The following is a 24,152-nucleotide window of genomic DNA, read 5'->3' on the forward strand; positions in this document are numbered from 1 at the left end:
TTTTGTGGAGCCTCTGAAGTGTTACCACTTCATCTTTATCCTTGCCCGCTACTATGCATGAAATGCATTTGAATTATTTTAGAGAAGATGTAAATTCTCGTATTATCCAGTGTCAGCTTAAAGCTGATTAGCATTTTGTATCACCTTTGCAGCTCATAAATGATCCACCTCCCTTCTCGGTGAGCAGGCCGAAAGTCATCAAGGAGGCACCTGCTGCAGGCCTGGCCCCTCCTTGGCCTGTGACTTAGAGAACATTCTAGACTTTTTGTGGGTCCATCTGTGGCTTGGTCAATGGTAAGGCTTTCCCATGGGAAATGAGTAAAAACTTTGGATATGGGTTTTACCCAGGCAGGTCCTGTGGGTTAGTCTGGACAGTAGAGGTCCACACACAGTTCAGAAGCCCTGGTCTAGCCACACAGTATGGTTCATTGGACCTATTTGATTTTCAAACGTTTTGGAGGCAGTTGTCAACATTTAAAAATTAGGAAATTTCATTTAAAATCCAGATTTGGGGTTATTCTGGCAGTACAGGCATGATCCATGCTGAGTTCCAGTTGGTGTTGAGAGCAAGTGTGCACGAGAGAAGGGCTGGGCTTCCTGCAGTGCCGTGGAGGCCACCACCCTCCACAGTTATTATCTGGGCTGAACCTGCTTTACTCAAGGCCCTGTGTTACAGACACATGCATTCGTGACACCCTGCTATAGTGTGTGAGGGTTTTTTTGTTTTGTTTTTGCTATTTAAAAAAGTCATACCAATTTTAACTTGGTTGACTTAATGGTGAGAGGCCAGCATTTATTGAACTGTTATCAAGTACCAGGCATTGTGCTGAGTGCTTTTATATATGTCTGTTTATGTAGTCCTCACAATTATCTTACTTTTATAGGTGAAGAAGTTAAGGAGGAGAGAGGTTAAATAACTTGTTCGAAGTCACCTAGTTTGTTCGGGGTCGCCTGTCTCCTGACCCTGGCCTGCTGTTTGTACTCATGTCCTTCCAGGAGCAGCATCAGCTGAGGAGACAGTGACAGTGGCACACTCCTGCGTCCCCAGCCTGCGCCCGGGAGAGGGCGCCGGCCCTGCTCCAGGCATAGCTTGTTGTAGTTTAGTTGCTAAGGCGTGTCCAACTTTTTGCGACCCCATAGATTAGCCTGTCAGGCTCCTCTGTCCACAGGATTTTCCAGGCAAGAATATGGAAGTGCGTGCCATTTCCTTCTGCAGGGGGTCTTCCAGACCTGGGGATTGAACCAGCTTCTCCTGCATTGGCAGGTGGATGCTTCCACTGAGCCACCTGGGAAACCCCCTAGGCATAGTTGCACAGGGGTATTTGGCAGGCAGACCCTTGTACAGGCCTGTTGATTTCCTTCACCCTCTTATTTTCATCATCCATCCTGTTGTTGTAGGATACTTGTTTGTAATGTATCAGGGCCATGTTACGGAGAATGCAATGGCACCCCACTCCAGTACTCTTGCCTGGAAAATCCCATGGATGGAGGAGCCTGGTGGGCTGCAATCCATGGGGTCGCTAAGAGTCGGACACGACTGAGCGACTTCACTTTCACTCTTCACTTTCATGCATTGGAGAAGGAAATGGCAACCCACTCCAGTATTCTTGCCTGGAGAATCCCAGGGACGGGGCAGCCTGATGGGCTGCCGTCCATGGGGTCGCACAGAGTCGGACACGACTGAAGCGACTTAGCAGCAGCAGCAGGGCCGTGTTATAGTGAATCCAAATAAGTCATTGACATTTAAAATTAAATTGCAACAGGTATTGTCAATAGCTAAACTACTCATTGACAGTGCGTTGCTAATTACATTGAGAGAACATCCTAACTGGATATATTTTGCCAAATCAAACTGGAAACATTGGCTCTCTACCAGAAAATTCATTTTGAGTTGCAGAGAGTTTGGGAATTCACAGATCGCTCACCAATCTCAAAATACTGGGTTTAGGGAAACTCTAACAGTGTTTTGCTGAGGTTTCTTGTAGCAGAGGGGAATTCTGGTCTTTCCACTGCTAAGCCAGGAGGAGAAAGCTGTGACTTTGAAAGATTGGGGGTCGGGTACATCTCAGTGCAGGGAGGGTGGGGGGCATTGTTGGGTTTCTCATCTGTATATCTAAGCCACATACTTTAGATCAAGCTTTTTGTTTTCTTCTTTCGTATCTTCCTCCTCCTCTTCCCTTTTTCTTTCCTTTCTCCATCCTTCTCCTACCCTCTCCTCTGTATGTGGACAGAGGAGGAGAAAGGAGGAGGGAGAGAGTGTGCACTAACTCACGATGGGAGGTGCTATTCCTAGTGCGCTTGCTAAGTTTCTTAAGGCTTGTTCCGACTCCGTGGACCTTATGGACTGTAGCCTGCCAGGCGCCTCTGTCCATGGGATTCTCCAGACAAGAATACTGGAGTGGGTTGCCATGTCCTCCTCCAGGGGATCTTCCTGACCCAGGGATCGAACCCAGGTCTCTTACGTCTCCTGCATTGGCAGGCGGGTTCTTTACCACTGCTGCCACCTGGGAAGCCTACTCCTGGTACTCGATGTGGTTTAATTCATTTGATTCCACAATAACTCCAGGGGACAGTTATGCTACAGATAAAGAAACTGAGGCAGAAAGAGTATAAAACATTTGTTCAAAGTCACATGGTTGGTCTGTTCTACTGAGATCTCACAAGTAGTCTGCCCTGAGGCCAGTGGTTCCATCTTCTGACTGATACCGATTGTACTCTGAGGGTGAACATTTAATTTAAGCCTCTGTGTCTCTGGACCTAGGACTTCCTTTGGGGCTCTTGCAAGTAGCAGTTTGGTTGGCAGGGCAATTAAGTATGCTGGGTGTGCTGTGCTGAACCCAGGAAGGGAGGGGAGGAATCTAGTCTTTGCTTGTGTTATACATGCTTATTGGTTTGTGGCAGGCGTGATTGACACCAGAATCAAAACGACTTAAAGCAGCTTCCCTGGAGAAGCACTACTCTAACGGTTTTTTTCCTCTTTGTTGCCCCAGGTCCCTTGTGAATAGGATTTAGCTGTGATTCAGCTGCTGCTGTTCTTTTGGTAATCAGTGTGGAGGAGGGAGATGAGGGCTGCTATTAATGGCTTCTTATTTCGCATTCTCCTAATCAGATATCCTGCAGTTATTAATGTACATGCAGGATGCTCTCCGGTGTCTCTGGGTGGTTTTGTTAGGTGTACCAGACTGTTAAGCTTTCTAAGATGGAATGTTTTATTAGGCTCTTGCCTGGGGGTTGGATGGGTGGAGGTTGTTAAAAAGCACTAAGTGAAAGGAATATGGTGTAAAACCAAGATCATGATCTTGGCTGGGGCAGGGGGAGGCGGCCGGTATGGTGTAGGGTATGTGGGTGGGTGGGACAGCAATCCACCAACATCACCTTCTTCTGTTGCCCTGAAAACCTTATCTTGCTAATACTCTTCAGATATCAGTAGTGAGGTAACTATTATTAGTGGGTTATTTACTAGGCAGCTAAATGCAAATTCTCTCCCCCATTAGATTTAATTAGGATGAAATCATACATTTAAATAACCACTTCTTTTACTAATAACTGAACTTCTGATTCACTCTGAACCCAGGCAAATGCCTCTTTCTGTATGAACAGCCCACCTGCATGTTGACACAGCCAGGTTCCTGATGCGGGTGCACACGTCTGGGATTTCAGAGCATGACTGGCATGGAAGATCTCTGGCGTACAGTTTCTTGCACCCTACCTTGGGGACACACAGGATAGTCCAGCAGAGCAGCTGAAAACAAAACAATCACCCAAACCAGATTCTACTGTTTCTATTTTCCTGTTTTTTTAGGTGTTTAATGGCTGCATTAAAAAAAAAAAATCCTCTACCTGTTTCTTCCATTTAAACAAATGTCATGAAGAACAGTAATAAACATTTGAGTTGAAAGAATTAGGTCTCTGAGGCTTTTGCTCTCAGACTTGTGCTAATTCTTTAGTATGTCCTTGATGTAGTCTGTGTGGTCTCTTTTGAGAGCGTGTGGATGATGTGATGATGTGTAGAATGGTGGCTGCTCTATGTTCTGTGTGTGTGTGTGGTGGGTATTTGGGGGAGGGTTGAACCTGCAGTTTGGAGGATCAGAAATAAATAGGCAGCTTGGCTTCAATCCCTCAGGGGCATAACCAGCTAATGAATGAGAGGACTGCTAAATTCCCAGTTGTCTTTGTGGCTCGGAAGACTTAATAATTAAGTCTGAGGCTACCTTTAGTGGGCTAGTGAGGTGAGAGCAAAATCAACAGAAGACATGTAGTTTATAGCGACCTGAAATGTGCAAGCGACATGACTGGCTGTCTTTTTGGCCCTGGGGAGGTGTGGCTGGCCCTTCTCTCACCCTCCAGGAGTGGGATTTGTGCCAGACACCAGCTAGACAAGACCAGCTGCTGCTTCTATGTTTTGTGGACATGATTGGCTGTAGCTTTTGATCAGGACACTGTTCCTAATGAAGTCTGACCGGCATCATTTAGACAGGAATGAATGACAGCTGATGTGCAGGATTTTCCTTGATTGGCAGCATTTGAAACTGGTAACCAGAGGAGGTGAGGGGAGGGAGAGAAGCCAGTTCTGACTGACAAGAGCTTATCTTTATTTAATCTACCTCCAAGACCCCGAAGCTGAAAATTTAGGCAACTGAAAGAAAGGAAGACACAATTGTGCAACATAATTAAAGATTCTTGACAAAAACATACTTAAAAATGTGTTCCATGGGAGAGCAGTGAAGAGAGCCCAGGTGTGAGGTTTAACACTGCTCCCTTGATGTGAAAAAGAGAGAGCTTTTGTGAGCAGATCGTTAATTTTTATCCAAAATTAAAAAGAGTGATGGAATTTTAAATAATTTTGGCTATAAGAAATTCTGGTTCTAGTTACCATTTCTTTGACTTGCCAACCTGCTTGGAAAGGTTTCCTGTGCAGAGGCCAGAAGTGGGTATAGAATGTCATTGTTCAGTCGTTCAGTCTCGTCCAACTCTTTGCGGCCCCATGGACTGCAACACACCAGGCTTCTCTGTCCTTCACAGTCTCTTGGAGTTTGCTCAGATTCATGTCCATTGAATTGGTGATGCCGTCCAGTCACCTCATCCTCTGTCATCCCCTTCTCCTGCCCTCAGTCTTTCCCAGCATCAGGGTCTTTCCCAATGAATTGGTATTAGAATAGAGGCGATCACTGAGGACTTGAGTCTTCAGTGTTTGTGAGTTTTGAGAAAGGATGACAAGTAGGAATTTTAGACTTGTTTCCTGAGGACTCGTGTGTGATTTGCTGAGAGCTGATTGCTTGTGTGCTGGTAATGTTTTACAACTGGTTTGGGAGCTTGGCATCCGGGTTCAGATCCTGACACCACCACTTCCCCCATGTTTGTGTTACTCCATTTCATCATCCCCTGAAATTTAAAAACAATTTTAAAAAAAATTTATTTATTTGGCTGTGTCAGATCAGTTGCAGCATGTGGGATGTTCATTGTGTTATGCGAGATCTTTCCTTGTGGTCCTTGGACTCTCTAGTTGCAGTGAGTAGGCTTAGTTGCCGTGAGGCAGGTGGGATCTTAGTTTCCCGACCAGGGAACTAAGATCAAACCCATGTTTCCTGCATTGCAAGGCGTATTCTTAATCACTGGACCACCAGGAAGGTCCCACTTGTTTTTTTTTAAAGATTTACATTTGTACTCTGCTAGTAGTTTCCCTTGAAAAGTTCATCCATACCTTAATCACCCTGGATAATGCTAGTAAGCAATCTTAAAGTCTGATCACTTCTCTCCCTGCAGTAAGTCTGATATTTTAGTTTTACCTTTTTTTAAACACACAAATTAGATGTTGCTATCCTTTTCACAGGTAGTGCTTTAGATTTACCTATATGGTTACCAGTGTCTTTGTTCACAATTTCTTTAATATTTTTTAGTGAGTGTCTATTAGTAGTATATACTCGTTTTTATTTATCGAAGATATCTTTATTTTGCCCTATATTTTGAGAGGAACTTTGGCCACATGACTCTAGGTGGAAAGTTGCTTTTTTTCTTTTTACCTTGTAGAACTGTTATGAAGATTACCTGAATTCATATCTAAAGTCCCTAGCATGGTGCCTGGCTTGTTTGCTTGTTAAATAACAGTGGCTCTTGCATTCTCAGAAAAATATTGAAACAAATTTGAGACAATGTAGGTTTAGTTGGAATATCTATACTTTTATCCTTTTTTTTTCCTGTTATTTCCTTAAAACTTGCATTTTCACTAAGCTTCGGATGGGAGTAGATTTAATAAGCAACATTACTAGCTTAAAAGATAAAGTTTGATTCAGCTGTGGTTTCTGTCACTTGCTAGGTACAAGTACCCTTTGCAGGTTATCTTACCTAAGATTTGGGTTTATTTATTTTATTTTTGCATATAGAGTGGTTATCATAGTACTGTTTCTCAGGGTTACTATGAAAATTGCATGAGAATACACGTAAAACTCTTAATAAAGCCTCACATAGTAGGTAGTTAAAAATGTTAACTAATAGTTCCCTGTGAACCACTTTTATGATTTTTACGTACAGATGTTATTGACTTTTCTTTTTTTCTGCTCTGCCTCTGTTTTTATTTCCTATTCCCCACATCCAAGAAAACAAGGTGTGTCTGCGCATGACTTTCTGTTCTGCGGACTAGGAGGGCCTTCTGTGGGCTGGTGTCTCTGGCTTGGAGGCTGCACTTTGATACTTGCTTGTCCTTAGTGGGAAAATAGCTTTCCATGCTTAGTGTTTTGCTACCTGTAAGACCCTCGTTGACTTATCAAAAAATTATATGCTCTGGTTTTACTTGTGAAAGTGAAATTACTTAACCACTCAGCACCTCTGTTTCCTCATCTGTAATATGGAAATAGTGACCCTTCCTTCCTCATAGGATTGATGTGAGGACTTGATGCATGTAAAGATCTTAAGTGCCGGCATAAAAGAAGTGCTAATACTCAAGCTTTCACCATCCTCGCTGTTGTCACTACTCCCTTCTGTGCCATACGTTTGGCTTTTGTATAAACAAATGCTTGTGTGGTATATTTTTGTCCTTTACCTGTTTAATCTCAGTGCATGTGTATTAAGCTTTCACATGTCACCTTTCTCATTTGTTCCTTGATAACGTTTTCATGGGTTAGGTAGGACATATGTTTTTTCAATTTTATTTTCACATGCAGTAAAAGGCACCCATTTTAAGTATACAGTCCTGATTTTAGAATCGAATCACCACCACAGTCAAGATACAACATTTCTATTGCAGCCATGAATTCCCTCATTCACACTTACTCTCCCATTCTTACACCAGGGTCTGGGCACCACTGATCTGTTTTGTGCCACTGTAGATTAAGGTTTTCTTCAGTCTTTATATCAGTGGAATTGTATGTTATGTACTCTTTTGTGTTTGGCTTCCTTCACTCAGAGTAGTTATTTTGGGGTTGGCCCGTGGTTTTGGTGCGGTCTGGGCCTTCTTACCGCTCTGTGCTGTCCCGTTCGTTGCAGGGATGCACTGTAATGTGTTTAGCCATTCTCCTGTTGATGCTTTGGGCTTGTGTCCAGTTTGAAGCTGTTATGAATAAAGCTGCTGCGAACGTTTATGTACAGTTCTTTGTGTCGATATGTTTTTCAGCTTTCCTGAGTACCAGTGTAGGAGTGGAGTTTACTGATATGAAGGGCTTAGAGTCAGAGTCACACAGAAAGGCACCATGCCTGGGTTAGCAGTTGATTATTCATCAGCTGACTTCTCTTTTAGGATCCATTCCATTGGACCAGTGATTTTCATGCTTGTAGAGCACCAGGACTCTTTCAGATGAAATACTGCCCAAAATACCCATTGAAAACAGATGAAAACGTTGTTGACAGACTCCTCAGAAAGTTCAAGTAGCCCTTTTTTGGCTGTTAACCTGCTGAGCACCCATGCTCTTCTCTTGGAACCCCTTTGCAAAGTGCTGCACTCCCAAGGCTGTTTCTTGAGAGCAGAGTCTTGAGGTCCTTAAACATTTCTTTTTCTTCTTCTTCTCTCTCTTTTAATATTTATTTGTTTGGCTACTTTGGGCCTTAGTTGTGGCATGTGGGATCTTTACTTGCCATATGCGGGATCTTTACTTGCCATATGCGAGATCTAATTCCAGGGATCGAACCTGGGCCCCCTGCATTAGACATACAGAGTCTCTTAACAGTGGACCACCACAGAAGTCCCTCTTCTTCTCTTTTTAGTCCCATTACCTTAGTTGTTTCAGAGCCAGTTACTGAGTAGTTTACTTCTTCTTTTTTGGTGTTTTCGAGGCAAGAAACTCTCATTCTTTAAAAACACAAAACAAACCAAAAAACCCCGTGAATGCACAGCGCATAAGTTAAGGCTGTACAACTGGTGAGATTAGAGACATTACAACTTGCTTTGCTGTTCACCAGTGCTGAGTATGTATCTTCTTGACCCAAAGGGTCCTTCGGGGTATGTAGGGTCAGAGAGGTCCATTCAAACTCTTAGGCTATTTACCTTTGTCACCCGCTACTGTTTATAGATGGAAGAGATGCCAGTATGTTCCATTGCCTATTCTAAAGCAGTGAGTCTCATGTTATCAGAGCCCAGGTTATGAAATTTGAAATGCACTTTGCCTCCCTTGCACTGTTAAAACTGCATCAGAGCATTTTAATCAACTTGCTTTCATTGAAGTGTACAATTTTTCTTCTCATTACATCTGCAAGCTCTCAAGTTTAGAGACATGATCTCCTTGGCTAGACTAATATTGCTTGGTCATTCTTGCATGCAAATTTAAAATTTAATATCTTGCTGCAGGTCTGTTGAGTTTTATGCAAATTTCAGTATAGATTATATTTTGGAGCTGTAAATTAGAAATTACATTTGGGGGTAGTAATATTTGTGTGGGCTTAGAAAAAGTAATCTTACATTTTGCATGGTACATGGCATTTCTTCTGAAGAAATGGGATTTTTGAGTATTTTCTGTGGGTTTAGAAGTTGTTTTGTCCAGTTGTGTTACTGGTAATAAAAAGACAAAAACTATGCCAGTTCTTATATCAACATTTAAAAAAGTAATTATTTTTTTTACTGCAGTGGGCCTTTGTTGCTGCATGGGCTTTCTCTAAGCGTGGCAAGTGGGGGCTACTCTGTAGTTGCGGTGTGCAGGGCTCTCATTGCAATCTCTTCTTTTGTTCCAGAGCGTGGGCTTTAGGGCACGCAGCCTTCAATAGCTGTGGTGTACAGACTCAGTTGCTTCACAACATGTGGGATCTTCCTGGACCAGGAATTGAACCTGTGTCGCATGCATTGCAAGGCTGATTCTTAACCACTGGACCACCAGTTGTTGTTGTTCAGTTGTTTTCAACTCTTTGCGACCCCATGTCCGCATTAACATTTTTTTAAAATGACATTTGGCTATTTGGGATAGCCATTTGGGATTAACAGTGTTCTCTCATTTCTTCCCCCCCCCCTTTTTTTTTATTTTTTGGCTATCAAATCCAAGTTTATTGGGGTACTTGGTGGTTTTTTTTTTTTTTTTAATTTTATTTTATTTTTAAACTTTACAAAATTGTATTAGTTTTGCCAAATATCAAAATGAATCCGCCACAGGTATACATGTGTTCCCCATCCTGAACCCTCCTCCCTCCTCCCTCCCCATACCATCCCTCTGGGTCGTCCCAGTGCACTAGCCCCAAGCATCCAGTATCTTCATTGAATATGTGGTTATGCACCTGCCTTTCCTCTTAGGTTTGATATTACATCAGCAAACAAGACAGTGTCTGCCCTTGTGAAGGTTACCTTCTAACTGGGAGAAACAAGTCACAGCAGATAAATAAATATTTGTTATGTCTGATAGTGATGCATTCTATGGAGAAAAAACAACAGGATTTGGGAGTGAGTGAGTGCTGGGAGTGGGGTGTGGGGTCAGGGAAGGCCTCCCCATAAAGTGATGTTTATGCAGAGACTTGATGAGGAAAGGAGGTGAGCTGTGGAATTTTTCTTAGGAGAATGACAGGAAGAGAGACTGCTAAGCACTAATGTCCCAGGTGAGGACTTAATGCCGTGTTTGAGGAGCAGCAAGGATGCCGCTGTGGCTGGGGCAGAGTGGGAGGTGGAAGTGGAGCAGAGAGGCAGGCAGGAGGAGAATCCAGGGAGGGGTTGGTGGCAGAATCGGGGGCAGGTGTCGTGGATCACATAGGGCCTTGTAGGTACTGTGGGAACTTGGGCTTTTGTTGAGTGAGACCCAGAGCTGTGCTGGGGAAGCATTAAGTAGGTGCTGACCGCTGTGTTGACAATGGAGTTTATGGGGGCAAAGACAAATTTTCAGATGATGGCAATGGGACACCAACTTCAGCCATTGTAAATCTGTGCCTTTGGAGCTGAAGAGCCTGGGCAGAAGAGCCTGACATTGTTGAGCATTCTCAAGATTCTTTACCTGTGGCAGAAGCCTAAGCATATGTATTGTTGGTGCCAAGCAGTCTATGTTTTAACAAGTCTTTCAGGTGACTGATGTACTTGTTAAGAATAAATGCTGGGTCTCCCCCCACCCCCTTCCACCCTGAGTTTCTGATTCAGGAGGTTAGGGGTGGGGCCTAATAATTTGCATTGTTTATACCTTCTTGTTCCTAGGTGATGTCAGTGCTGCTAGTCCAAGGACCACACTTTGAGATCCATTGCTCTAGTGGATAGGAATCAATATATTATTATCTGGGAAGTTAACTTTCTGCACTTCTGCCTTGCAAAATAATGGTTAGAAGCCTTGGCTTTGAGCCTCACTACCTGGGTTTGACTCCCAGCTTGTCCTTGTATTGTGACCTTGGATAGGGCATTTAAAATGGTGCCTTACACATGATAAGTTCTTAGCAAAGGCTGGCTATTATAAAATGATATGTAAGTCTATATAGAATGATGTGGTACAAACAAAACGTGAATAATTTGCCAAATGTAAGCTCTAGAATTAGCATTATAAGCATAATCTTGTTTTTTTTTTTTTCCCCCAGCATGACCTGCAGTATACAGTTGTCCCTCGATATCCATGGGAGATTGTTTCTAGGACCGCCCCCTGCCCCGTCGCCCCCCATTTGGATACCCAAATCCATGTGTGTTCGTCACCCATTCGTATCTGTGGGTTCTGCATTTGTGAATACTGAGGGCCACCTTTATTAATAGTTTTGTTTTATACACAGGGAAGTGACTTACTCATAATCATGCAACTAGTTAGTAGCAAAGATGGATTTAAAATTCGGGTGTCTCTGGCTTCATAGCCTGAGAATTACCACAGCGTGTGTTTCCTGGGAGCACTGAATTGGTCTCACACATACTCAGGTTTAAATCTGAGTCTTCCCATTTAGTATGCTTGTGTGTGTGTGTGTGTGTGTGTGTGTGAGAGAGAGAGAGAGAGAGAGAGAGAGAGAGAGAGAGAGAGAGAGAGACACTCAGAGAGAGGTTTAGATAGAGAGAAAGTGAAAGATAGCATTTGTGTTAATTTTCTGTATCTTTGTTAAGACACATTTTCTTTCTATAAAATTGGGATAAAGTATGTATACCTACCAGGGTTTCTGTACTAAGTATAGATGGATTATCATTGTTGGTTGCTTTCTTTCCTAATTAAAAACCTTCACACACACACATACACACAGAAGTCGCTCAGTCATGTCCGACTCTTTGCGACCCCATGGACTGTAGCCCACCAGGCTCCTCGTTCCATGGGATTTTCCAGGCATGAATACTGGAGTGGGTTGCCATTTCCTTCTCCAAAAAAAAAAAAACAAAAAACAAAAAACCCCTTCACAGCCAACTCCAATCTAATAAGATGTACTTCTGGGATTTTTCTTAGAGTTCCTTCTAAGAATGGGCTTTTCCTAATATGAACCTTGAATTTTATGGACAGGATTCTTGTCATCAGGATCTCAGCTTGGGAGGAAGAGATCGTGTTCCCTTTAAAAACATCCTTCTGTGATTGGGGTTTTAGAGTCCTTATCTCAGGAAGTTCACACACTGTTAGGAAGAAAGCTTTCTGAGATAAGGCATTTGTGCAGAGGAATGAAGTAGGTGGGAAGGTAGATGTGTGGGGAGACCACATGTCTAATTTTTAAAAAAGCTAGTGTCTCATGGTGGTTTGCAAAAGTGAAAAGTGTTACATAAAAGTCACATTTAACAGTAATCATTGTTATTGTCTTAAAATCCAAGTCATCCATGGATCAGTTGTATGGCAGCCTCATCTTTTGAAGACCTGGTTATAAAATTGAAAAAGCCATTGATTGACAACCAGCTGTCACAAAGCTCTTGAACTTTTACTTCTCTTGTAGCAGTAACTGGTGAAGCCCTTGGTCCCTAGGGATTGAAAGAGAGCATTTATATTCAGAAGATACCTAGACAATACAGGGAACTCTTATTGACCGCAGGGGAAGGAGAAACAATAGCTATTAAAAGAATGGCCTTTGAGCCAACCAGGTGGCCCCAACTGTCCTGGGAGTCCCCAAGGCTAGCTTTGTATAACAGATTGAGTCAGGTTCTTAGAGAAAATTATGTCATCCGAAAGAGAAAGCTTATTCTTGGTATCTTTTTCAGAATAGAGGGAAATGTGAGTGTATCAGAGTTATTGTCACAAGTTTACTTTCAGTAAAACAGTTTGCTTAGAGGTAAGTGCAAGATATTTTGGAAAAAAATCACGGATGCGGCATAAATTCCTTGTTCCTCAGTGATGTGATTATGTGGCCAGGGAGGAGTGGGGATGTGGTGGGAAGAACATGGGCCTTGGTGACAGGCGCTTGACTAGAAGCAGACTCACCTCAGATGTCTCTGAGCCCCAGATTACCCATTTGTAAATGGGAATATCTTTTAGGATTAAGTGAGTGGCCTGTGTGGTGTACCTAGTGTGTACTTAGTCCAGTACTTGATAAATAGTGATGAGGTGGGTACATTTGGGGCATCTAAAGGTCAGTGAGGATGATTCAGGATGCACTTCCTATTTACTGACTCAGATTCCTGTGGGGATGCCCGCTCCAACAGCTTTATGAGATCTAATTCACATACAGTACAATTCACCTATTTAAAGCAGGGGTCCCCAACCTGTGGGCCACAGATCAGTACCTCCTGTCAGTTCAGTGGTGACATTAGATTAGAAATAAAGTGTCCAGTAAATGTCATGACTTTGAATCATCTCCAATCCCCTCATATCCCCTGCTTACCCCGCCTTCCCCCAGATCTGTGGAAAAATTGTCTTCCATGAAACCAGTTCCTGGTGTGAAAAAGGTTTTGGGGACCACTGATTTAAAGAACACAATTCAGTGCCTTTTACTGTATTTACAGATATGTGTAGCTGTCATTACAGTTTTAGAACATTTTCATCACCTCAGAAAGAAACCTGCATCTTTTAGCTGTCACTGCCCTATTCCTCCATCCTCTCCCTGCCAAGTTCTTAAAGGCTCCATCTTCCTCCTCTTATCTGTTTTTCAGTTGTGGACTCTGCCAGTTTGCCCGTTGCTGGATCATGTGATCAAAATTCTCCTAATTTCTCTGCAAATAACCAATTTAGCTTTTCCCCTCTAAAGTATTTGTTTCTTTGAGTGTTGAAGCAGCTGCTGCAGCCAACGCAAGGGCTCACCATTTTGCACTTTGTGGCCGTTCATATGGCAGCTTTATTCAAAACCGCTCCTGTGCTGCTTAAGTTATTTGTTTTGTACAAAAACAGTTCTCCCTGGCTTGGGGCTTCTCTGCTGCCATGTTGACAAATGTTGCTTCTAGTGAAATACACAAAAATAAATAACAGCAAGGGAGAAGGGAGCACAGAGCTAAGTGAATTCATTTTGCTTCTTGAGTACCATTCTCATTTGTTTTAAAAACCACCCTGGCATTGCAGGCAGGAATGGAGGAGGCAGGGGAGCCACAGGAAAGGAATGGGCCACACCTGATTCTTCGAAGGGACTGGTTGAGCAGACGAGTTGAGGGGTGTCTGGGATGTAGGGCCTGGGGTAAGGAGCTTACAAGGAGTCAGAGTGCTTTGCAGATATTCAGATCACGGCAGTAGCCCCCATTTGGGTCGTCCTTAGAGTGCGTGTGGTGCAGTCAACTTGTTTTGTCATTCTGTTTATGCTGAGGCTCCATTTAAGGCTTGCTGACTCAGAAATGAATGATTGCAGTTAGTTTGTGTGTGACAGTGTGGTAGGATGTGTGGGCAACTGGGAAGATCGAGGGTGTGAGGCTGTTGGAATTCTCAAGTGTTCAGGCTGAAGGTCTGACTTAAGTGAGAAGGCAGAGGGAATGTTAACAAGTACTGATTGCCTGTTTTGAGCCAGGTGTTTCCACAAGCATCATCTCATCTAATAGTCAACAAAGGTTGGTGGTCTTATCTCTGTTTTACAGAGTAGGGAGAACAGAGTTTTGAGAAATTAAGGTACTCATTTGTCAGCAGTGGAAACTAGGGAGTGAAATAAAATGAAAATTCATTGCTTTCTGTCTTTGGAACCTGTTCCTGTTCCACTGTAATAATAAGCAGTAAAAGGTATGGAAGGAAAAAAAGGGGGGGGGTCGCTATTGGAAAATAAGAATAATGGATAATAGTGGCAAGTGGTACAGACCAAAATGTGTTGTTTAGAAAAATAATGTTGCACATCTTTTTTGAGAGTTTTTATTAAGTAAGTATCACCGAACCCGCTCCCCCCAAACAAAACTACAGCAATGACAAAAACTAAAGTAACTTCCAAGTGCATGTGAAGCTTTCCTTGAGGTGGGTGATGGACTAGAAAAGAGATTCCTCTGAATGTTCACAAATTGTCTTAAGGAGCATATTGGTGAGGCATTGGCTGACAAATAGCCTAATTGGCTATGTAATGTGTGGGACGTTTGCTTAGCCAAAACTCAACTGTCACTCTGGGTCTTGTAGGTTGATTCCTGCTCACTTGTCCAGTGACTTTCAATGTTGTTTATTTCCTAAATGCTGTTAAAGTTTTTTTTGTGGGGTGTTATTTCTAACAAGGACTGCCTTTGGAAAGGAGAGACAGAGAAACAAGAGTCATGTGAAAGGGACTAACTCCTTTTGAATTTTTTTCCTTGTATTATTCTGTTCAGTGGAAGTGTGAGGAAGAGTGTATAGGCAGGCAGAAGGAAAGAAGTCGGGTGAAAAGAATGTAATATTATTTAGGTCTTAACTCATTCATGGTTGAACCTGAAGGATTTTTTCTCAACATATAAACTTCTTCTGCCACAAAGTGAAGTGAAAGTCGTTCAGTTGCATTTGACTTTTTGCAACCCCATGGACTATACAGTCCATGCAGCCACAGAAGAAATCGACATAAAACAGGTGCTTGCATATTGCTAGGTACCATCAGAAGGAAGGAAGTACAGTATATGGTTTAGGATTAAAAGAGTCTGAAATCCAGACTTCCTAGGTTTGAACTCTGTCTCTACCACTTAGTGGCTGGATGTGACCTTGGACTGTACTTAGCTTTTCTGTGTATTGGGTACTTTGTTTTTAAAATGTTGATTATAAGTAATTCTTCTTTTATGGAGTTGCAAGAACTCAATGTGTTACTTAATCCACATAAAGTTTTATAACAGGGCTCAGCACTCACCACTCACTGGAAATTAAATGTTATGACTGTGATCATCACAGATGCTGATTTTCCTTATTACTTCTCAGCCCTTCTCTTCATTGTGCATACAGACAGAGTCCCTACAAACAAAATTGCCTATGTACAAACCAGTTTGATAAGTCCAACAAAGTTAGCCTAGGTACCCAGCTAACACAGTCAGATCTATACATCCTGTACTGTAGTAGATTTATAATGTTTTTCACACAAATAATACATGAAAACAAACACAAAAATAAAAGAGATTTTACAGGACAGTGCTTTGAAAAGTACAGGAGCACCAGCTACATCCCGCTGCTGTGACGCTTGCTTCTGGACATCTTGGGCTTGAAATCAAGATACTGCACTACTGTGCTCTATACAGGGCTGTGCAGTAAACACACAAACACAACCACTTGTAGAGCACACACCCACGGGACAATGTACGCAGACACGTGAGCTAACGTGTGTGATTGGACATGTGCATACATGCCTGCATCTTTGAAACTTCACAACTTGAAGGTTTGTATGTAGGGAACTCGCTGTGTGCCCAAATTCCCTCTATTCGGATGCCCAAACAGTGCCCTCATGCTGGCCCTGGAGCCCTCTCCCTGAGTCTCGCTGGTCTGGTGCTGGCTCCTTCGGGTTCTGTTTTCCAACAGGAGCAGGATGTCTGGACCTAGGAGAGTGAGCAGGCCGGGCTGGGTCCTGACTCTTTCAGAGGTGCTCAGCCTCTTGGTAGGAGAAAACACAACTTGTCAGAACACAGCTCTAGATTGCCCAGGTTTCCTGTTGGGTTCTGGAGTCTTTCTGGGCTCCTTGTTGTGGATCCATGCCAAGGCTGTCATTTTCTGAGCCAGGAATAATACAGGAATTAGTCTTTTTCTTCTTTTTACTAAGCACTAATCAATCGGCAGCTAACTCTGTATCTAATTTCTGAACCAGATGGCATGAATAACTGCCCCTGAATGTGTTTGCCAATAAAAGGATAAGTTTAAAGCTTTTAATCAATGCATCTTACACTCAGTATTTAAGGTCAAGTCTTGCATGAGACTTTATTTTGATCAGGATAATTGTTGGGATAAAAAATGAATGTTTTTTTAAAATTATGACACTTGTGGGTGACTATAGTAAATTAATCTTCGAGAGGATGGAAAATTGTCAGTTTCATAAGAGTTCTCTTACTCTTTAGTCCTTCAGGTCATTTATGGAAAAATGTGACTTTAGGAGGAAAGCATTCTTTATCAGTTGGGAAAGAGATAAGAGACTAATGTAAGTTTCTAAGGAGTCACTGATGGATGGACAGAGGGGAAATTGGAAATGAAACTAAGTATTTTGGATCTGCAGTGAGTGGCAGGGCTGGAGCTATGGCTGCTGTTTATATTTTAAGTAATGCTATGCTATGCTAAGTCACTTCAGTCGTGTCCAACTCTGTGCGACCCCATAAACGGCAGCCCACCAGGCTCCCCGTCCCTGGGATTCTCCAGGCAAGAACACTGGAGTGGGTTGCCATTTCCTTCTCCAGTGCATGAAAGTGAAAAATGAAAGCGAAGTCGCTCAGTCGTGTCCAACTCCTAGCGACCCCATGGACTGCAGCCTACCAGGCTCCTCCGTCCATGGGATTTTCCAGGCAAGAGTACTGGAGTGGGGTGCCATTGCCTTCTCCGATTATAATTGTGAGTTTGCAGCATACCTTTCTCAAAGGAAGCCATGCTTCTTGACCCTAGAGTGTATTGTCTAGTGTTTAGCAATAGCTAGTGTTTAGATAATGGCTCCATTGAATGGCCGAGGGCAAGTCAGTTCATCTCTTGGACCCTCAGTTTTTATAATTATAAAATGGCTATGATAGTGTTTCTTCACAATTGGAAACATTTGGTGTGATCACATAATGTGAGAATGGGAAGAGAAGTGTCTGATGCATAAGAAGTGATGAAAGGAAGGTTTTCTTCCACTTCTTTGGAGAGATCACCTGGCCTGCTCTCACACATTTTGTCTGGGCTGCATCTGGTTACATGCAATATTGGAATTTTCCTACCTTGTGTCAGTAAGTTGGAAATTGTTCCTGTTGACCTGGTTTTTGTGCCCCGGAAGGGGATGAGAGGAGTGATCAGGAAGCTGCCAAGTTCTGGAGAAACTTTGTGGTAATTCTCCTTGTTGGTGCCTCCCTGGGTGGACAGTTCTGAGTATACAAAGGTTGGTGGATCTGGAGAATGAGACTCTGCTTCTTTGGCTATGGGGACAGTAGCTGGACTTTCTAAAGTTGTTTCCTCTTCCATAACATGGGGATGCCAATAACTTGGGATACTGTGAGGGTACAGTATGGGTGGTGGTTGTGAAAGACCGTGGTAAGTGGCAGGAAACTCCAGAACTGAGCGGCAGGCATATTTTCATCAGCATGAGCTGGCAGCCGTACTTATCCAAAAGTCAGTTCTGGTGTTTTGCCAAATGTTAAAGGCTCAGGAAATACCCTTGAACTCAAGGAAGCTCTTGTCTCTTCTACACAGCTGGAGGAGCTTGTATCCAGAAGGCAGGACAGCTGGGCTCCCAGGATTTCTGAGAGAGCGGGCAGTCCTCCCTTAGCTCAGGCTCTCAGACCTGCGGGCTAGTCATGGGGGATTATAGTCAAGCTGGTGGTGAACAGTGCTGCAGTAGAGACCTCTGGCTGCCGTAGGTCGGTTTCTGCTGTTCACCTGCAGTCTAGCAGTGGTCTGCTCTCCTTTGCCACAGCTGTGACATTGTTTCTCAAAGACCTTTAGGAACACAGCTGGATCTGTCTTGCTTCCCATTGTGCTGTTGTATGCAGAGTATCCTTGCTGTCCTTTCCCTTTTCTGATGACTTCACAGGTGACTAAACTGGAAGGAGAAGCCACAGAAAGGTTGCTAAGCACCTCCCTCCGTGCCTCCTCTGCCCCAGACCCCAGCGCTGTGTTAGGAGAGGCTCTCGCCTGGCAGATGGGTGGAAACGCCATCCAGTACAGACGGCGGCCCCAGGAGATCATGACGCACACAGAGCAAGGCGGGAGGCGCAGCAGAGGACAGTTCAGACGCGGGGAGTAAAGCCAGCTAGTGCCAGTTAGTGAGCAGTCTTCTCTCTCTCTCTGAGGCTTTTGACTTGACTTGTAGGATGTAGGGATTTGTTGGAGGATGTTAAATAGTAGGCGATGACAGTATGAGGTCACACTTGCTTATGGCAAGATGGATGATGAAGAGTGGAGGTGCTGGGACAGGAAATAGAAACACAGAAGCCTCGAAGTATTTCAGGTGGGAGGCCCTGTGGGGGCTGCCTGTGTAGGGCATTGTCAGTGTGGGTGTCAGGAAGTTGTGAGAGGTTTTGTTGGCACAGGGTACTCTGACATCTCAGTGCCTGCTTTGGGCCAGGAACTTTCAGAACTTTACCTACAATAGCTCATCTGATTCTTGAAATAGCAGTCAGAGAAAGGTGGTTTTGTTTTGTTTTGCCATTTTGCAAGTAAAGAAACTGAGGTGTATAGGTTGTGTAGCTTGCCTGAGGTTTCTTGCAGCTGGAAAGCTGTAGAGTAAGGATTTTAACTTGATTCCATCAAATTCAAGTCCTTTCTCTTCCCATTACACCACACCGTGGCCCTCAAGACACAGCCCTCATGTTGTGGTTTTGCATTAGCAAATAACTTTGCAGGGACTAGTCTGTTAATAGTGATCTCTTTTAAACATTCCCATGAGATGAGGGAACACAATTAATTGTTCAGCTGAGGGATTAGAGCCATTGGTGAGGTTAAGGGACTTGACACAGTCATCTATCAAGTGGTTTTGGGGAGAGCAGGCAGGGGTGAGGTTTGAAGCAGACCATGTTGAGACTATAGTCTTACAGAAAACAAGAATTTGTCAGCCCAGTTTTAGAAATCTGATCTTTCTTTTAATGCATAGATTAGGAAAACTATAGGGGAGATGGTATGCAAGGCAAGTCCCTGAGGACCAGATGGCACAAAGCGTGGTGGCGTCCTGAGGTTACTTCATAGTCAGACTCTGTGGTTTTGCGTAGTCTTTAGTTAAAACAACAACCTCCCCCAAACTAATCATCTCTATTAAGCGTGGAAATTGGAGTAAGGGTGAAGAAACTTGTCTCTCAAAAAGATCTCAGTAAAACATTTTTTCGTTTGCCATAAGAATTGTTTTGCTGAGCTTAATAATTAGAAGGATTCTCACAACGCAGCTTCTTCTTTTTCCTGTTTGATTTTACGTGTTTGATATTACTATTAGTTGCCATGGGATACTTAGAGTGACACAGAGAGCAACATTATGACACAAAGAGCCATGGGGAACCCTTGTTAATTATATCGTGCCCCCATTCGTTGTCTCTTTGTCTTTATTACTACTGTTATTTTTAAAACTTTTTTTAATTTATTTTTTGTTACGCTGCGCAGGCTTCTCTCTAGTTGTGGCGAGCAGGGGCTGCTCTCTAGCTGCGGTGTGTGGGCTTCCCATTGCAGTGGCTTCTCTTGCTGCAGAGCCCTGGATCCCGGCCGTGTGAGCTCAGAAGTCGGCTGCACATGGGCTCAGTAGTTGCCGCTGTCCGCACTGCGGTATATGGGGTCTTCCTGGACCAGGGATAGAACCCATGTCTCCTGCATTGGCAGGTGGATTCATTACCACAGAGCCACCAGGGAATCTCTCTCATTATTACTATTATTACTAAATTATTTTCTATTTTTGAGAGATGAATGCAATGAGTACTGTGGGTCCTGAGGATGAGTCTAGAGCTTTGCCTTTTACTTTCCTGAATACTTTGGGCATGGGGGATCAAGAAATAGATCACTAGATATCATCTTGTGATATGAGTTGAGGGAATTACATTGGGAAGAGGGAGTCAAGGCTAGGGGTCGGAAAGATGCTGGACTAGAAACCTGAATGATTTCACATTTTGTAAATGGTTGTCCCTGGATGCCACGTTACCTTCGTGATTTAACTGAGCCTTGCAAACGGAGACCACACTTTGGCCAATCCTCAGCCTTCTATTGCTTTCTCTCCAGAAGCAGAGTAAAGATAAAACATTGGCTGAGCGTGTGTGGCTGGTAGAGCTGTAGCTAGTGAGGTGGCCACCTGCCCCCGTGAAACCTTGTTTGCGTCAGATACTGGTGAAGTGATCTGGTTTCTGTAGACTGGGTGCCAAGTATGGGGAGAAGGACGTGACAGTCATTTACAGTGTCATATTTAGTCTTTTGCAGATGTGCTTACAGTTTTAACAAAGGAGGAGAAGAAATTATAGGGTGGGAGAGAAATGCCTACAGACAGCTTGTTAAAGCCTAGGAAGGAGGAAACTAGTATTTGTGTTTTAGGAGCGCTAAGCCCTTGCTTACACATCAGCAAGCAAAATATTGGCATTCACTTCTGACTTGAGGAAGGCATGTCTGAAGTCAATAGAAGGAAATGCCTAAACACAGGCCTCACGCAGAAAGAAAGGAGAGCCGTGGAAATGCTCAGGATTATCTCATAAAAGCCTTTTGTGTATTTGAAGCCTCTAATGAAATCAGCCTTGTTCTCTAGGCCAGACAACTCCAGTTGTTTTTCTTACCTGTCTTCATTGTATCTTTTCTCATCTCTTCTATGCTTTTGTCACCTTTCTCTGTTTCTTCGTGTTAAATAATACCCATCAAAATTGAACTTTGTGCCCTAATATATATTCCTCTTCTCATTTTCTGTTCACCTGTGTGTAGTGTTAGTGCCTAGAATGTGGTGGACACATAAAGTGAGTGTCTGCTGAATGAGTGAAAGGAGATGCACCTAATTTCTTTGCTTCAAAAGACAATATTTGCTTTCGGGCAATTAAAAAAAAACCAAAAACCCTTGTTTTGTTTTTCATTATAAACACCAAAATTGTTGGCTTGTATTGCCACAGCAGAGCAGTATGCAGTGGGTATACTTAGCTGCTGCTGCTGCTAAGTTGCTTCAGTCGTGTCTGACTCTGTGCGACCCCATAGACGGCAGCCCACCAGGCTCCCGTCCCTGGGATTTTCCAGGCAAGAATACTGGAGTGGGTTGCCATTTCCTTCTCCAATGCATGAAAGTGAAAAGTGAAAGTGGAGTCGCTCAGTCGTGTCCGAGTCTTCGTGACCCCGTGGACTGAAGCCTACCAGGCTCCTCCGTCCATAGGATTTTCCAGGCAAGAGTACTGGAGTGGGCTGCCATCGCCTTCTCCGATGCAGTGGGTATAAAGACATATAAAAGTTTTCTCAGAGAAGAACGTTCTTCTCTCCTCTCTTAATGAGCTTCTCAGTCCCTGCCTTGCTGCCTCTCTCCCTCTTTCACAGCTTCACTTCTTTCCTCTCACTCATTTCTTCATTCAAGAGCCTTTGACAACCTCTGCTGCAAAACAGGCATTGTTTTTAGAGCTGAGGGTATGGCTATAAACAAAATAAAGTTCCTGTTCTCATGCAGTTAATGTTTCAATGAATTAAGGGATATAATTGACCAGAAAAATGTAATTCTTTTTGGTGACAAGGCTTTCAGATAGTGAGGTTGGCAGCTGTGTGGGTGGTAGTATTAATGATTGCTCTTTTGTCAGAGACTTGTTGGCAAGGGAGGCTGTGATTTCACTCTCCTTTCTATTTACACAACCATCTATGAGTCCCTATGTAGCATTTTACCTGATGTGTAAGATTCTGTCTGGGCAGGATTTTGTCAGTTATCATTTATATATCCTTTCTTGAAATTGGATTAGATCCCTTTGATTTATTTGGAGAGAGAAATGGGTAATACACAGGATGTTTCTGCTGAGCATCTATTTTGCTATGAAGTGTGTTTTATTTACATTCCATTTTTCAGAGATTGGTGGGTTTTTTCTTCTTTTCCTTTTATACTATTTTTCCAGTTTATTTAAATGACCTAATTAATATTCTTAATGCCTCCCATGGGTTTCAAGAGTTGGAACACAAAGCACATGCATCAACCGTATGGATTGATGAAAACCCAAGACTGTGGCATTCGTTAGTCCATTCATTCAGCAAATGTACAAAGGAAGGACAGTATATGCTTCTTCTCTACAAATTTCACAGTCCAAGGTGGCAGTGATATACAGAAATATAAATGAGACCTCTTGAGGGTAAATAGGCCAACAGAATTCTGAATAAATAGCAATGAGCTTATAAGACATAACTAAGTAGGTCATCCTGGTTGTCCCAGAAGGCTTCACAGAGGAGGTGATCTTTGATCTGGATCCTGAAGAGTGAGGATGTGTTTGCCTTTCAGGTCCAGCTGAGAGAGCTGAATTTATTCGTCTTGCTGTAATCATTGGGGTGTTGATCCTGAGGGTGGCTTTCTCTCCAAGCACTGGACTTGGGGATGGTGGTCTCTTTGCAAATACATGCAGCCTGGGTTTTGTTTGTTTGTTCATCTCTGAAGCAGTTGGCATATAAACAAGGTTGACACCAGGACTACTTCTTCATTTTGTTGCTGCTTTTGTTCATCCATAAGTTCAGATGGACAGGTCTTCAGTTTTAACAGTGCTGCATTCCAGTATTTTGGGTAGTATTTATTGTGTGGTAACTTTCTGACGTAGGCATAGTTAGTAAATGAACCAGGAACTAGCCGTTGACCCTCTCCTGCCCTCCTCCTGTTCAGATAACCTGGAGTAAACATAAGAAACAAATCTCGGGGGGCTTCCCTGGTGGTCCAGTGGTTAAGAATCTGCCTGCCAATGCAGGGGACACAGGTTTGATCCCTGGTGGGAGCTAAGATCACACATGCTGCGGGGCAGCTGAGCCCGTGCTGCAGCTAGAGAGCAAGCGTGCCAGGAAAGATCCCACGTGCCGCAGCTAAGACCTGAGGCAGCCAAGTAAATAATAACAGTAAGAAAAGAAGCAAGCTCTGTTGTCAGCATGTTTGGTTACCAACTCAGAACCTGCGGAATGGCCAGGGACGTATCCAGCGAAAATGTATCGGGGAAGTCCCAGAACAAAGTGTTTCTTTTAAGAGTTTAGAAAAGCTCATTGATGTATTTATTACTTGCTGAAAGGCCCAGTGAATTTTCCAGTCTCCTCCTTGTCCTGAAAATTGCCTTCAGTTGTTAAAGTTGTGGAGCTTTTTCTTTTAACCCCCATCTGAGGTCTCTTAAGGGCGAGACAGCTGGTGAGAGAGTAGACCTTTCTGATTTTTGTGTCCTCGGGTAAGAGATGCTCAGCATTATATTCTGTATAGGAAGTGGACTTGCTAGTTCATTTCAGCCCTGCAGCTCACCCTCATCATTATTAATGCTTGGAGTAAGGGCCTGTTTTCTCTTTATGTTAGCAGAAATATGGGAAAAGAGAGATATGAGTGAGGATGATGGTAGGATCATTTTGAGTATGTAATAAACACCTTGCAAGTGTTTGCTTATTTAATCCATATGACAGTCCATTTTGTTCATAAGTAAACTGAGTCACAGAGAAGTTGGACATTTTGCTGAAAGTCACACAGCTGTCTGCCTTGGACGCCCGCGCGCTTGATTGCTTCGCTGTATTCCTGATTGAGATGACTGAGCCAAGTGCCTTGATAGTGTGTGACTAGTCTTCAGACGGCTCATGTCACCCTGACAGTTGTGCACTGGGGAGGCAGATTTCATTGGCGTCTGTCAACAGGCGTTACACCTTTTCAGTGAGACCCTTGTTTTTGTGACT

General features: G+C 43.3%; 1 protein-coding gene and 1 long non-coding RNA gene across 9 annotated transcripts in view; both read left to right on the top strand.

Annotated features, from left to right (window-relative positions):
- AUTS2 (activator of transcription and developmental regulator AUTS2) overlaps window positions 1-24,152 on the top strand; it is a 1,208,197-nt gene that overhangs the window by 132,356 nt on the left and 1,051,689 nt on the right. The window lies entirely within an intron of this gene.
- Window positions 1,590-13,087, top strand: LOC123331537. Its single transcript, XR_006548223.2, has 2 exons — window positions 1,590-3,040; window positions 3,575-13,087. It is a non-coding gene; the product is annotated as an uncharacterized LOC123331537 (long non-coding RNA).

Source organism: Bubalus bubalis, chromosome 24 (genome assembly GCF_019923935.1).
Source record: "Bubalus bubalis isolate 160015118507 breed Murrah chromosome 24, NDDB_SH_1, whole genome shotgun sequence".
In the NCBI taxonomy this organism is placed as follows: Eukaryota; Metazoa; Chordata; class Mammalia; order Artiodactyla; family Bovidae; genus Bubalus; species Bubalus bubalis.